At 43.3% G+C, this 15,935-nt stretch overlaps 1 protein-coding gene across 1 annotated transcript in view; it reads left to right on the forward strand.

The window, feature by feature from the left end:
• Positions 1-94: 94 nt before the first annotated feature.
• LRRC8D (leucine rich repeat containing 8 VRAC subunit D) overlaps positions 95-15,935 on the forward strand; it is a 42,199-nt gene continuing 26,358 nt past the window's right edge. The window contains exon 1 of the mRNA XM_064147971.1: positions 95-196. The gene's annotated coding sequence lies outside the window, so the exon portion shown is untranslated. The remainder of the gene's footprint in view (positions 197-15,935) is intronic.

Consider the following 15,935-nt stretch of genomic DNA (forward strand, 5'->3'; position numbering starts at 1 on the left):
TAATGTCAACACTCTATTTGGCCACTTTGATTCACAGCAGTTTGTTTTTGTGCAGGAGGAGTTCTGTGGCTCTTGTCAAAATGAGAAAGTGATCGTCAGCAGTTGGCTTGGTGTTCCTGTCAACAGAGCCTCCTGGAGCCAGTGCTTAGCTCAGCTGAAGCCAGAGGAGGAAGGAGGAGAAGCACAGCCTAATCAGGTACTGAGCCAGGAACGGGAACAGTTGTCTGATGCTGGTTCGAAGGTTGAAGTGAAGCTGTGGATGTTTGTTAATTATAAAGATGGACTTCTGTTTCTTAAAAAGTCCTTGTTAACATGTGTGGTACCATGGTGTCTCAGGAATGATGTCCACATCATTTGTGGGCCTGGCATGGGTGCCTGTTACGTGCTTCATTTCTCTAGCAGATCTGAAATGAGCTATGACAGTCTTACTTTTTCAAGGGCATTTGACTTTCATATCTTGTGTGCAGTGCATGTCAGTATGTGTTTGCAAGTAGCTGTATCCAGACTCCATGTGAGTTAGAAAGAATAGATCAGGAATACTTTTAACAAATGTTTGAATGTTGATAACATTTTGATGTCCTGAGGAAAGAGTTTTTCCTTAGCTTTATTCTCTGTTCAAATAGGGAGATAAATGCTAACTTTTGAGGACAATGTTAAGTGACAAGTATAGAGCACAGAAAGGCAGCAGAATGAGTTTTAAGATAAAATCAACTGACAGGCTTGTTAGCTGTGTTTTTATTTGCTGAGATTCCAATGACCTGTTCCTATAAACTGTTAATTATCCTTGCATTCACATCTCTCAGATTGTCATACTCAAAAAATACTTAATTAGGTTCACTTGGTTATACAAAGACAGAAGTTGAGTGGTTTGGATTATTGTATCTGATAATACTTTCCAGTTTATGTGAAACTCTTCAGAACATAGGCCTTAGAGCAAAAGACATTGCATTTTTTTTATGCACCTATACAGGTACCATAAGAACAGGGCTGCTACTTGTGTGGTCATTTAATGCTTGGCATAGAAGTAACTTGCAATTCACTTCTAGAGGGAAACATTATTTGAAGAGGCATGGGTTTTTTTCACCTTGAGTGATGCTTTCTCCCCAGAACCACCACCATCTGTCCCTTAGATTCTCTGAATTGATGTGTGGTTTGGTTTGCTTTTTATTTTGTTTTGTTTTAAATTGAAACATGTATAAGCTAGGGGTTTGCTTAGATGATCTATTGAGAAAATGGTTCCTAATATTCTAGGGATAATTTCCGTCTCTGCCTGATTATATTTTCCTTGTGTGGTTAAAAGGAAGTCTTTTTCTAGCATGCGTTGGGAATCCTTCATGGTTTTTGTTTTGGGAAATAAGAATGAGCATTTATTTGATTCAACAACCAGCTTCCTGCTTCCCAAGGAAGAGATAGTGGTTCATTTGCCTGCAAACATCCCTCCTGTGGAGAGGCTTTGTTGGGAAGTTAGAGGAAAGCTAGCAGCTACTGGTAAAATAGCTGCATAGCAGGATGAAGAGGGATTATTGAAGCATTACTAGGAAATTCATGGCTATGTGCAAGACCTTACATACTCCACAGACAAGCTGACCTAAATTCTGCAGCCAGACCTTACTGGTTTCTGTGGTGATGCGATATGGCAGGCTGGATAACCTGCAGCAGATCTGGGTTTTTGAGAAAACAAGATGACAGAAGATATTTCTATTTGAGTAGAAGCACAGACAAGTCAGCCTTTGTAACTACCACATCCCTTCTAACCTTTGTTTTCTAACCCATGCCCTTTTTTTTGGTAATATTGGCTGCTTTTCTTACAGTCAGGATGGGTTTGTATTATAAGGACACTGATTAGGAAGAGTGGAGAGGTTTAATCCTGGAGAGGTGGTTTTATGCATAATAGATTTTTACAGATGTCTGGAAGTTGCAAGGTAGGCTGTAGTAAAGGTGATATCACAGAGAGATGGGGTTTAGAAGGGACCTCTGGAGGTCTTGTTCAACTCTCCTGCTAAAGCAGGTTCACCTAGAGCAGGTTGCCAGTGGGTTTTGAATATCTCTAGAGAAGAGACTGCAGTGTCTCTGGGCAGCCTGTGCCAGTGCTCTGCCTCCTCCAGAATATTTTCTTAAGTTCAGATGGGACTTCCTGTGTTCCAGTTTGGCCTCGTTCCTCCTTGTCCTGTTGCTGGGCACCACTGAACAGTCTGGCCCTATCCTCCTGACATTTGCCCTTAGATATTTATAAGTATTGATTAAAATCTCTTCTCAGTCTTTTCCAAGCTAAACAGGCCCAGGTCTTTCAGCCTTTCCTTAACCATGATGCATCTCTTGAGAGATAATGTATAAGATGTGTATGTTCTCAGTAGGGAAATTGCCCCAGCTGACACTTAATCATCTCTTGAGGAGGGGAATAAGATTAGTATCTACTTGACATAAATGGAAGATCTTGCATTTACATACTTAGGTAGTCTGTTTCTCAAGATTATACATTACACACAAAACATGACACAAAAATCCAAAGGTAGGATGAAGCAAACTGTCTGTTGAAGTAAAGTTAGGTCAGTACAACCTGTGTGCAGAATTTTACTGCTGTTACTTCTGGTGGTAGGGTTGTGACTTCGCAGTTCTGGTTTTGCTGGCACAAATCTGATGTGAAGGCAGTTAACAACTTTCACCCTTCTTATATTGACTGATGCAATGCTTTCCTTTGCCTTCACCCCTGCTGTGTGCATGCTTTCCTTACCCAGTGTTGCCACTTCCTACTGAGGTGCCTCTATGGCTACTAGAGGATTTTTCTGCTGGTGGCTGGTGCCACTTAAAATGTGTCCTATGACAGGAAGAATTTATGCAGGCCAATTTCACAGACACTAGAAAGGCTTCTGCAGTAAAGTTTTTGCTGGCATGGTTAAGAAGCAAGTTAAAAACATTTTGCCTGATACAGCTGAATCAGCAAGATGTTAAAATGCGGCTAGGGGCTTTCTAGTGCAAGTGTTCTGATCCAGTTTCTGCTCTGGAGTATGTGTGTATATATCAAATATATTTGTTTGGAAACCCCTTCTGTGGAGCTGAAGTCAAAATCACATCTATATCTATACCTAAGGAGGAATTTACTTCCACCTCGAGGCAGCCTTGTCAGTAACATTATTGCAAGCAGAAACCAGTTTATCATTTTGAGGGGAATTTGAGGCAATTTAATTCATCAATTCATAAACTTCTGATTACTGCTTCCAGTATTGAAACACTGAGAGGAACAGTCTTTCCAGTCCCTTTGCTGTGGGTAGGTTCAGACTGGATGTGAGGAGGAAGTTGTTGAGCATGAGAGTGGTGAGAGCCTGGAATGGGTTGCCCAGGGAGATGGTTGAGGCCCCGTCCCTGGGGGTGTTCAAGGCCAGGCTGGATGAGGCTGTGGCCAGCCTGACCTAGGGTAGGGTGTCCTTGCCCACGGCAGGGGGGTTGGAACTAGATGATCCTTGTGGTCCCTTCCAACCCTGACTGATTCTATGATTCTGCCAGGTACTGGCAGGGAGACAACAAGGCTGGCATGTGGTGCTTCCTTTGCTGTTCACAGAATGAAGGAACCCAGGGAAGAGTGGGTTTGCTTTGGTTATTTTTCATTTCCTTTGTCCCTCCTTACTGGCATTCCAGCATGTAGCTCCTTCACGTGGTCTAAGACAGTGTTTGTTCTCCAGAGGCAGGCAAATCTGATGGATTTACTTGCTCCACAGCAGCGCTTTCCTAGAGTTAATTGTAAAAAACTTACTGATGTCAAACTTAATGCTAGGAGGTAACCTGTCAGCTTGCTCTCATCTGCTCGTGGGGTGAGTGCCAGGCGGTCCTTATTGTTCCATGTGTTGCAGGCATGTGAGCTGGGGGCAGAAGTGGAGGTTGAAACTGGAACTAGCTGCATTGTGAAAGTTAAAATCAATTTCTGACAATGGCTACCAGAGGGCAAACAAAAGATGGATGTCCTGAGGAGCTATGTGTTTTGAAGCATTCCCCAGCCTCTGGGGGAGGGTGTGCAGTTCCAGGAGTGCTGCAAATGCCAGACTTCCCTGGATATTTATGCCTGTAAATCAGTTTCAAACTTAATACTGAGGTATGTTTCTGCTGTGCTGTAGGGGCTCCCTGCGTGTTTGTCTCTTCGCTTATCAAGTTCTATCAATGGCTGGCATGGCACTGGCAGCCTGGGCTGAGGGAGGAGAGCAGGGCTGCCTTGTGCCCGTTGTTTGCCAGTTCCAGCCAGGACCAATACCGGAGTTCTGCTGTGTGCTGAAGGGAGCTCAAAGACCATGCAGGGTGTGTGACAAAAGATGTGCAGGGATATGAATGAGTGTTTGGGAAGGCAGAGGTGGGTAATGGTGGAGTAGGGAAGTACTGGAAGGGAGCATTGTGGAGCAAAAACCTTGGTGAAGTTATGGGAATGTATTGGTCTATTCCTTCTCTGGATTGTGCTGTCCTGGTATGTGTATTTAGACTGAGGCAGTCTAGGCTAAGTGACTATCAGCTTGGTAAAATAATCATGTTGCCAAGAACTCCATCTTTTTAAGCATCATTTCAAATTCATGGCATATTTGTCAGTCCTTTAATGCAGTCGTTTAAGATATGCAAATGTAGTTTTTAGCACTCTGTGCTGTAATTTTTCTCCCTACACCTCATGTAAAACTTTGTGGTTTTGCACCCTTGATTACCTCACCCAGGGTTCAGACTGAGGGCAACAACTGAGAAACTTTCACCTCTAGGTTGTATGGGAATGGGAAAGTGAGAACTGGAGCTCTCATCCCTAAACATTTACTGAAGCTTATTACTGTCTACAACTACCTGAAGGGGCATTGTAGCCAGGTGGGGGGTGGCCTCTTCTCCCAGGCAACCAGCAATAGAACAAGGGGACACAGTCTCAAGTTGTGCCAGGGTAGGTATAGGCTGGATATTAGGAAGAAGTTCTTCACAGAGAGAGTGATTTCCCATTGGAATGGGCTGCCCAGGGAGGTGGTGGAGGCACCGTCCCTGGGGGTCTTCAAGAAAAGCCTGGCTGAGGCACTTAGTGCCATGGTCTAGTTGATTGGATAGGGCTGGGTGCTAGGTTGGCCTGGATGATCTTGGAGGTCTCTTCCAACCTGGTTGATTCTATGATTCTATGATTCAGCAGCCACTTCTGTCTTTGTTATACCAACTGGAATTATACCAACCTAAAAAGCCACAAACATGCTTTACTTTGATATTTAGCTAGATCCTTGTATGTAGTATGAGGGCTAGATTTCTGTTGTCCTTATATTTTGGATAGCACATATGTCATCGGTAGGAGTCAGATGTGTTTTTTGTGGTGTGGATTTTTTTGTTGTGGTTTTGTTAGGTTTTTTGGGGGGGAGTTTGTTTTGTTTTTTCACCCAGTGTCATTGAGTTTCTTTTGGTTGTGTGGATTGCTCACGTAATTGTGCCAGTGGCAAGACAAACGCTTGAAACAAAGAACTAGGATGAGGCAAGGGATGGCAAATATTATGCATATATTCTGTACCTTGTATGCTGAGGCCCTGACCTATTTGAGCCCTCTAGGTACTTCTGCAATATATCTGTTTAGCAATGCTAAATGGCACTGTCTGGCACAGCTACTCAATGTGCTGGAACAACACCTGAAAAAGCAACCTTTAATCTTTTCTCTGGAATGAGCCAGTTTCAAGGTTTCTGTTCTTTTGGGAGGGGCTGGAGAAGGTGCTTCCACTCAGTGTATACTGACGTGATACTCACCAAAGTAATACTGATAGAGCTGACTTAGTTGCCTTTTCTTTTTCTTTCCTTTTTTGCCCCTGCATATGTGCTGCAGTAAGTCTTTTAGTATATGTTTTTTTATTTGGGGGTTTCATTGGGTTTTTTTTGTGTGCTTGGTTTTTGTTTTGTTCTGTTTGGTTGGTTGGTTTGTACCAGGCAAAGCCCTGGTCACTGTTAACACCTGAAAGTAACCAAAAAGAGCAGGAGACCAGGAAGCCCCCACATAGACCCTAGACAACAACAAAATGAACTATACAGTGGTCAAGAAGATTGCTGCTTGCAGCCGAGGTTACTTGCTAAGGCAGATATGGATTGTGAAAACCTGACAGCTGTCTTTAATTTTTGAAAGAGGGCAGATATAATTATGTCTTTCAAAAGCTCTGAGTAGCCACATTACCTAGTGTTTGCTGTAATATTAAGTGACTGAGCTTCACAGCTTGTCACAAAAGGCCTTGGAGCTTATTCTTTGCTTTCTGGATAGTCAAAGATGATGAAACTAGGCAGGTTAAGGGTCATGGCATTTTAAAAAGAGATTCTCTTAAAAATAACTGAATGACCTTTTAGGGTTGGAGGGATCCCCAAGATAAGCTGTTTCTGATTGATCTGAGGCCAGGGTTATGAGTGTTTCTTGCTGACTGAATACATCAAACATTGATAGGTGTGCACAGGATTAAAAGGTGGTATGGATCAGCAGCACTGGCTGAAACTGTTTTCTGAAGTTTGAATGGGTTAAACAACGTTACACCTATTTCTTGACACCTTTTCTGGGATATCTTCCACCATATTAAAAGTGTATTTATGGGATGGACTTGTTTTCATTCTGTACAACCAGAGGGCACATAAGGAATGCGCATCTTGTTTTCAGAGCAGTCATAAACCAGTACTCAGGCGCTGAGTCACTGCTATTTTGTAAGCAGAGTTTGTCTTCCTTTAATGTGGTTCTGCATTTTTCCATTCCCTAGCCCATAGTAATGGACATCTTAAGTGTTCTGGTGTCAGAAAGCCTATTTCATGGAGTAGTGTCTTAGCCCAATGTGTATGCAGGCTGATTTGATGCTCACAAATGTGATTCTTTTCTTGGCTATTTAATTTCTTTCTAGTTGGGTCTTCATTGAGTAATTGTATAAAGACACTTTCCCTGCATCTAACACAATCATTAATAAAACTATTATTAATCATTTGTGGGAGTATCATATTTAGTCTGTTGTTGTTATGCTGCCTCAGTGGTGTGGGCTCGTTTGTCATGTTTCCTACACAAGATTTGAGACCTTCCTGAGTTTGTCTAATTGGCTTGTTCTACTTGCATTTTAGCTGAGCTTTGCTAATGGGATGCCATGGTATGGTGGGCCAGGGAAAAATGTGCTGCTATAAAGAGGGAAGGCTTGTCTTGTGCAGCTTAAACATTTGAGTTAGAGTTTCTAGTGTGCAGCACACCTTGAATTATAGCACTGTATACCACTGTTGACTTTCAAAATCACTTAAATTTACTTTTACCTTAGCAACACTTTATTCATGGCAGGTGAGATATTTTCCAGTGATTGATAGTAACTTTTTAATACTAATTTTATTTGGATCAATTCTTTTATTTCTTTCTGGGCAGCTTAGGGGAAGGTAAGGACCCAGAAATCTTCAGCACTGTTGTCATTTTTGTTTTTTAATGAAAAGCTTTTCTGAGATTAACTGTGCAGCAATGTGTAAATCAAACTCTTTCAAGAGGTCTGCTACCTGTGCTGTTTTTTTTGTAACAGCTTTGCTAAGTTAATGTTGGAAGGTCTGATTGTTTTAATTGATGTTTTTGCAAGACTTGTGTGGTTGGAAAACTGACAAGAGTCATGTGAATTTCATGTTACTTCTGCATGATTAAAATCAAGGGCAGCCATGTGGACTGCCACTAGAAACAGTCCCAGTAATACCATACAGTAGAGACTAGGGGAGAGAGAACTCAGCAGATGCTTCTTTATCCTGTTCCTTCTATTCCAACGTAGCTCCAAGGCTGAACATAGTAAAAAGGAAAAGTTAAAACTATTTTCATGGAAAAAAGGGTTGAGAGATAAGAGCTTGGATAGATAGTAGCCAGGAGGCTGTGGAGGAGGGAGAAACAATAGGAAGCTTTTTGTTTCCTGGGTGGAGTTTCACATTTGAGGCTGATAAGTGGGAGCCTGATCCAAAGACTCTGAGCTGGTAGAAAGGCAACACCTCTGGGAGCCGCTGGACTTCAGCCTGGGTGCTGCTGCAGGAAACTCCACCCTCTTATTCTGTCTGTGTCTGGTATGTTTTCTAAGCCTAGATGTCATCCTCTTGTTACTGCTGGCAAAAACTTGCATATGTGGAAGATATGCAAATACGTTTTAATGTCCTGCTATAATTTTAGCACAGGAAGAAAGCAAGCTCTGTGCATAGCTTGCTCTCAGCTCAGCTGTGTATCAGCTGAGCTCCAGCCCCGCAGCTTAGTTTAATAGGACTGTTAACTCTGAAAGAGGTTTACGTGAATGTGGGATATAGGATCAAGTCCTTAATTTTGTATGCTTGAAAAGCAATTCCTGTCAAGCCACATCTCCATAAAACTCAGTTCCTTTACAGACAGTAGGAAGTGTCTGTGTGCATGTTAAATAATTGGGATGAGGGTTTGTGATGATGTGAATTCTGTCATTGCTTGCAGTGCGCAATGGTACTGCAAGAGCAGTGACTTATTTCTGCGAGTAACTGAGTTGGGTTTTTGTCTCCTGTTTCTTTCAGTGTAAAAGTTCTAGTTACTATTTTGCTTTATAGAAATATTTGTGATTTTTCTTGTCAGGTTTAATGATTTTATTTTTTTTTTTGTGGAAAAGAGGAATGAACCTTTTAAAATCCTTTTCTCTCATGTAGGGTTAAGTATTGTACAGGAGGGTAGCGTACCAGTAGAACTGTAGTCTTCTCGTAACCGTTTAGACTTTGGTAAAGAAAGTGGATGAGTCATTATAGGGTTTGATGGCCCAAAAGATGAATTAATAATTAATTGAAAACAAGAAACCCTTTCCTCTGTGTCCCAGCTTTCAGCTGTTCAGAAGATCCATCAGATTCCCACGTCCAGTTTAGCATTTGGCACATTTGCTATCTACGGATGTGTTTGTTTCGCTGTCCTGCCCCGAACTGCCAGGGTTGCTTTTCCTTTGCTTTGGCTTATATGTTATTTATATAAGAGATACAAATGTCAAATTTTGTTCAAGCCTCTTGATGAGGTTACAGTGCTTTGAAAGTGGTGAAATGTTCTCTTTTTGCTGGCAGTGTTAGGATTAATTCTACTTGCTTCACAGCCTTTCTGACTTGCGCTGGCGTTCTAGGTGCTTCATGGATAAAGGCATTCTGGTACTTCAGTGGTGGCATGCTCTTGCATACAGGTTCATCAGCTTCTCCTCACCTGGCATTTGTCAGTCAAGGCCTTCTATTTATACAGGATTATTTGAGCTGTGTCTCATGGAATGCCCTAGGTATATGGTGCCTTTTAGCCTCTATGCTTTTGTGGCAAAAGTGGAGGATGCTGCAAATGGCAGTGTGACTTTGAAAGGATGACTCTGGCCCTTTGAATTCAGTTAAATTAAGATAAATAATCTTTACTTGAGGAGCATTTCAGCTACAGTAGGCCAAAGAAGGGGTCAATAAAAAAACAATTCATGAAAGGCATGGAAGCTTCAGCAACTTTTTAAAGTCCTTTAAGATGTAAATTGATTTGCCTCTGAGTTCACCCGTCTGGGGGAGATCTTTGATACAAGGTAGGCTTCTGATCCTAGAAAAGGTAATAAAATGGTGTGCTAGTTTGAAGTTAGCTAGGATATTTTGGTGAGAGAAATTAGATTATAGGCTGTGAAAAGGAAAGTGGTGATGTCTACTTATAGGCCTGCTGAGATAGATGAAAACAAGAACACAAACATAGATGACAGAGTTGCTCTCTGGCTCTGCCTGTATTCACTTCTTTCCCTAACCTGCTGTCTAACTAATCCTTCTGCTTCCTAGCCCCCCTGGCTGATTCTCTAAACTCACCTTGAACACAAGGCAAAGTCTGGGATAAGGTAGAGGGAAAAGGAAAGGAGGAGGAAGGGTGGTTGGGAGCCCCTTCTGAGGACTGTTTTCCGGGAGGGCTGTTGTGTTTCTGTATTACTTTGTAACTTGTCTATTTTGGTATATATTATAATTACCTGCTTGTATATTGTGCTAAGCTGTAAATATAAAGCTTCATTCTAATTTCCAGTTTGACTGAGTCTAGTCCAGGTGATTTTTTTAAGTGTGGGGAGGGGGCAGGTAACACCCAAACCATCACAAATTGTTCTTTTTTCCCCCTTTTTCTTGCTTTTTTAATTAAAACCACGCTACATGCAGTTCCTGGGCATTTTTGGTACTGAATTCTGAATGTTGAAGGCATGGCAAATACACATCCAAGGCGTTTGTTAGGTGACAGCATCCAAAAAGCTGCTCTCCAACCTCCATTTCATTTTTGTTTTGTAAGAGTGAAAGGCGAATGAAAATGTGTGATGATTTTAACTTGAGCTGTCACTATCATTCATAATTTGAACTTGAAAAGCTTCAGGTTTTCAGTTCACTGGTCCCCTTAGCCATGAAAGCCTGATTTATGGCTCAACTGTACTTGTCTGATCAGTATCCTCTAAAAAGGAGATGACTGTCAGGTGTTTGGCACTGAGATATAGCTACAATCTCTTGGTGCTAGTGTTTGTGACATGATATTTTATCAGACACATTGGGTGCAGCAACTGAACCTTGCACTTTTCAAGGCCTGAATCTGTCAAGAGTTGTCTCAATTTTCCATCTTTCAGATAGCCATGCACTTTGGCCTGCATTAACCATGAGCTTTCATTTGCCTGGGTGAGGAGTTAAGATTTGGTTGCACTGCTGTGTAATTCTTTATAAAATCAATCATAGAATCAGTCAGGGTTGGAAGGGACCACAAGGATCATCTAGTTCCAAATCCCCTGACATGCCCAGGGACACCCTACCCTACATCAGGTTGCCCACAGCCTCAGCCAGCCTGGCCTTAAACACCTCCAGCCATGGGGCCCCAACCACCTCCCTGGGCAACCCATTCCAGCCTCTCACCACTCTCATGCTCAACAACTTCCTCCTCATGTCCAGTCTGAATCTCCCCACCTCCAGCTTTGCTCCATTCCCCCTAGTCCTGTCACCCCCTGAGAGCCTAAAAAGTCCCTCCCCAGCTTTTTTGTAGGCTCCCTTCAGATACTGGAAGGCCACAAGAAGGTCACCTTGGAGCCTCCTCTTCTCCAGACTGAACAGCCCCAACTCATTCACTCTATTCTCGTAGCCTCTGATCATCCTTATGGCCCTTCTGCAGACATGCTCCAGAACTGGATGCAGTACTCCAGGTGGGATCTCAGCAGAGTGGAATAGAGGGGGAGAATCACCTCCCTCGACCTGCTGGCCACACTTCTGATGCAGCCTAGGATCTGGTTGGCTCTCTGGGCTGCAAGTGCACACTGCTGGCTCATGTTGAGCTTCTCGTCCCACAGCACCCCCAAGTCTCTCTCTTCAGGGCTGCTCTCCAGCCAGTCACTGCCCAGCCTGTACTTGTGCTTGGGTTTGCCTGGATGCAGATGCAGGACCTTACATTTGGTCTTGTTCAAACTCATGAGGTTGGCTTGTGCCCACCTCTCCAGCCTGTCCACATCCCTCTGGATGGCATCTCTGCCCTCCAGTGTGTCTGCTGCATCACACAGCTTAGTGTCATCAGCAAACTTGCTGAGGGTGCACTCAGTGCCACTGTCCATATCACTGACAAAGATGTTGGACAGGACTGGTCCCAGGACTCTGTAAAGCAGCATTACCACAAGTAGGACTTTTAGAATGGCAAAAAAATACACAGGACTGCTTTGCAAGGAGAGCATCAAAGTTAGACTACAGTTTGTTAGAATCATAGAGTGATTTAGGTTGGAAGGGACCTCAAGAATCATCCAGTTCCAACCCCCTACCATAGGCAGGGATACCTCCTACTAGAACAGGTTGTTTGAGGCCTCATCAACCTGGCCTTGAACACCTCCAGGGCACAACCTCCCTGGGCAACCTGTTCCAGTTTTCTAAGAGGAGGCTGTGAGGCTGCTTGACCTCTCTAATAAATCAGTTGTGGAAGGAGAAGGGATTTTTCTCTCTAATTTTTGTTAAAAGGGTTGAAGATAGGGAGTTGTGGAGATGCTGAAGAAATTTTAGCTGTAGATAAGGATACATAATTTTATTTATAAAACTATACCTCCTTGAATGCTTGTTTTATTCTAGTGAAACTTGCTTGGACAAAAGGCATGTGCAAGGCTGGGTTGGGTATTCACCTGCTGAGTTGTAGAGAGGAGTGGGACAGAAAAGCAGGTTGCTCTTGAGAGGTGCTGGGCACAAGTGCATGTTCTCATAGCTTCACTTAACTAAAACTTGCTCTGGTGGCATTAGAAGCAGTGGTATTTGACAAGAAGTGAGAGGAGAGAAGGGTATGTGTGACTAGGGCAATGCTTTTGTGGCCAGCAGGACAAGGGAGGTTCTTCTTCCCCTGTACTCAGCACTGGTCAGGCCACACCTTGAGTAATGTGTCCAGTTCTGGGCCCCTCAATTCAAGAAGGATGTTGAGGTGCTGGAACGTGTCCAGAGAAGGGCAACAAAGCTGGTGAGGGACCTGGAACACAAACCCTATGAGGAGAGGCTGAGGGAGCTGGGGGTGTTTAGCCTGGAGAAGAGGAGGCTCAGGGGTGACCTCATTGCTGTCTACAACTACCTGAAGGGACATTGTAGCCAGGTGGGGGTTGGTCTCCTGCCAGGCAACCAGCAACAGAACAAGGGGACACAGTCTCAAGTTGTGCCAGGGAAGTCTAGGCTGGATGTTAGGAGGAAGTTGTTGGCAGAGAGAGTGATTGATATTGGAATGGGCTGCCCAGGGAGGTGGTGGAGGCACCGTCCCTGGAGGCGTTCAAGAAAAGCCTGGATGAGGCACTGAGTGCCATGGTCTAGTTGACTGGATAGGGCTGGGTGCTAGGTTGGACTGGATGATCTTGGAGGTCTCTTCCAACCTGGATGATTCTGTGAAGCAGGGTCTGGAATTTCTAGTTGGAGGTTTTGAATGCGTAAAGTAAGCCGAAGGAAGCTAGCGGGTGTTGGGACGTGACTGATTTCCTCCCAGTTTGTAGATTAAGTGTGGGCAGAAGGACAGACAGAAATCACTGGGCTCTGTTCTAACCTGAAAGGCAAAAGTCTGCACAGCTATGCAGGTCAGAAGGACATGTCCCGAGGCACCCTCGCCTGCTCTAGCTTCTAATACGTGAGCTTGGCAGTGCAGTGGTATTCAGTTCAGAACTCCAGAGCTACATCATTCTGGATTCCAACTTTTGGAAACCTAATGCAGAGAAGGAACCAAACAGAAGGAGTTGTATTCACATTTGTTTTTCCTGTGGGATCACTGCAAAACTCCTGGACGGATGAGATAGAGGTCAGAGATGACCTGTGTTTCCTCCAGGCTAGTTTTTCGCAGGCTTGCATGTGGAGGGAGATTTATGGGTTGAGTAGTGGTGCTGTAAGGGCATTCTATAGCAGAGTAGGTTCAGCTGGATGTTGTAACTTGCCTGAAGGAGCAGAGCTTACCAGAGCAGCTCACCTTGTCCAAAGCCTGTAAGGCAAGAGTTAACATGCACAAATGGTGTGGCTAGGCAGTGCTTTTGCATTAAACTTCTGTGTCTTTTCTCACAGTGTCTCTCCTGCTAATCACTTCACTGCTCAGTAGGTGAGAATTCAGAAAAAAAAAAAACAACAAAACAAATCCAAACAATCTTTATTTTTGGTTTAACCTGAGCTGGAAATAGTCCCTATAGATTTTCAGGTTTGGCCACCAGAACATTACTTGTCATTGTGGTGTTAGGTCAACTGGGAAATCCTTAGACAGTAAACCTGCTTGGGTTTTCTGACACTTGCCTTTCTCCTAGTCTTCTATCTTCCATTGTTCAGACTGACTTCTCTTGTATGTTTGGATGATGTGGGTGCAGGGTGGGCATAACAAAGCCTGTTGCTACCTGTGAAAAATAGTACTGTCATGTCTTGCAGCTTTTCTAATAGGCTCATTTTTCACATACATATTTGCATGAATAGCAGTTGCCTTCTAGTTAATAAATGCAGTGCTCTGTGAAAATAATGGCTTGTTAGGGTTGCATGGTTTCCTATAGTGCCCTTAGTGCCACAGCTTTCACCAGCTAGCTGTGCTTTTGCTTCTGTGCACAGCAGAGTTGTTTACATGTTAGGAATATGCTGGAGGCAAGGAGAAAGGAACAGCTCTAATGTGATGCAACTTAGATGCTCTGTGGGGGAGGCCTTGGAATTGTTCATAACAGGACCAAATGTCAATCAGTATTTCAGGAAGAATAAAGTTACTGCTTATGGAAAAATTGAATAACAGTATATTATGTGTTTTCTAGCTATCATCTGTTTGTGATCCTATCTAGGAAAATGTCCCTCTTCTGTGGTTCTTTTGAGCCCAGTAGAGTTTCAGTGGTGCCTAACAGAAGCATGCATCTGGACCACTTCTGTTTGGCTCTGGCTGCTTCTGATAAGAAAGAGAAAAAAGCCATCTTATTTCAGCTCTTCCATGAAAATCCTGGTGATCATGTTGTTGAGGGTGCTTCTGGAACATTGTGGCTACTATTAAACTTGTTTTAAAGGCACATCTGGAAATGTACTGGCCCCTTAGAGTAAGCAGATAGTTACTCTGACATCAAACCATGAGTATGCGAAAGTGGCTTTTCCCTTATTGCAAGGTGTAAAAGCTGGAAGGACAGGACAAAGAGGAAAGAGCTAGAGAGGACTGGAGAAGAAAACAGCTGAAAACCTCCTCCTCTGCCTCCAGAGCTATTTTTTGTCAGTGACAGAGAACTGTGGGATGAGCAAAGCTGATCTGTATCTGCAGCAGGCCGTGCCTCTGATCTGAAAATGTATCTCCGGGAAAAACACCCAACGTGAGCCCAGCTGCGGGGGAGGGAGCATCCGAATGCAAGGCGCTGCTCTCTGTGTCTGAAAACGCAGTTCCCTTTCCCGGCTGCAGAGAGTTGGATTCAGGTGATGCTTAAAATCTTAAAACAAGGGGCTGTTGTGTTTTAATGTTAGATTGTGCCTCATGTGTTGTCAGCTGTCAGAGCTCCAGGCTGGGGTTGGGAGAGAGCAGCTGAGGGATGCAGCTTCAGGAGAAAGGGTAGAGACAGTGAGGGAGGGAATGGAGAGGAGCCTTGGAAAACTGTATCAGACTAAGAGACTTCTCAAACTAAGGCTAGGTGGAAAATGCTTCACTAAAACAAACCTGGCAAACAGTCACACATTTATTTACTAGAACTCAAGCTTTTCTGGTTGTGTGTTTCCTGCGGTCTTCTATAAAATGGTTTGGTGTTGAACCAGCATTCTGATGTGTTGTGTTGTCAGAGTCTGTCTTCTGAGGAAGATATTTCAAACAGTTACTCCTGAGTGAATCCTCTGTGTGCTTCTCGAGATGAGGACTTGTCTTCACAAGCCATTGAGAAATTGAGTCACCTGAAGGTGTAAATCTGAAGTGCTTCAACTGCCCTACATATCAAGCAGAAAAACTCAGTTATTCTGATTCTGGATAAGAGCATCTGAAGAGTCTCAAGCAATTTAATCAATCAGTTATTTAATTTGTATGTTTTTTGTCTCTTAAGAAGTATTCCAAGGTGCTTTATTCAGACAAAGCCTCAAAGTGGATTATAGTATATAGGGAGGCTATTCTTAAGGATTTGGGAGGGTTTATGTGAACGGATACGTGTTACCAGTCAGGAATAGCACTTGTATTTTAAAGTCACTCTCTGCTGTCACCTGAATTTTATATTCAAGCAACTCCTTCAGAAGTTAGTTGCCTGCTAACCTCAATCAGAAATTATGAGAGGAATGTGAACTGATTTTAGTCATTGCGATAGACCTTTGAAACACTGTTATGGTTCTTAAAGCTGTCATTAACTGTGACTGTGAGTTTAAGCAGAAACTTCTACTTGATATATTGAATCTTTTATAGTGAATAAATTAGGCAGCTTAGGTGGGTAAAACTACTGATTTGTTGTGAGATTTTTCTAGGCTGATGGGGAGGAGGATGATAACAGAGGTTAAGGAGTACAAGCCCTCGCAGCACATCTTGAATTTCCAGCCCAACTGAGATTCTT

The sequence above is a fragment of the Pogoniulus pusillus genome, chromosome 8, assembly GCF_015220805.1.
Source record: "Pogoniulus pusillus isolate bPogPus1 chromosome 8, bPogPus1.pri, whole genome shotgun sequence".
In the NCBI taxonomy this organism is placed as follows: Eukaryota; Metazoa; Chordata; class Aves; order Piciformes; family Lybiidae; genus Pogoniulus; species Pogoniulus pusillus.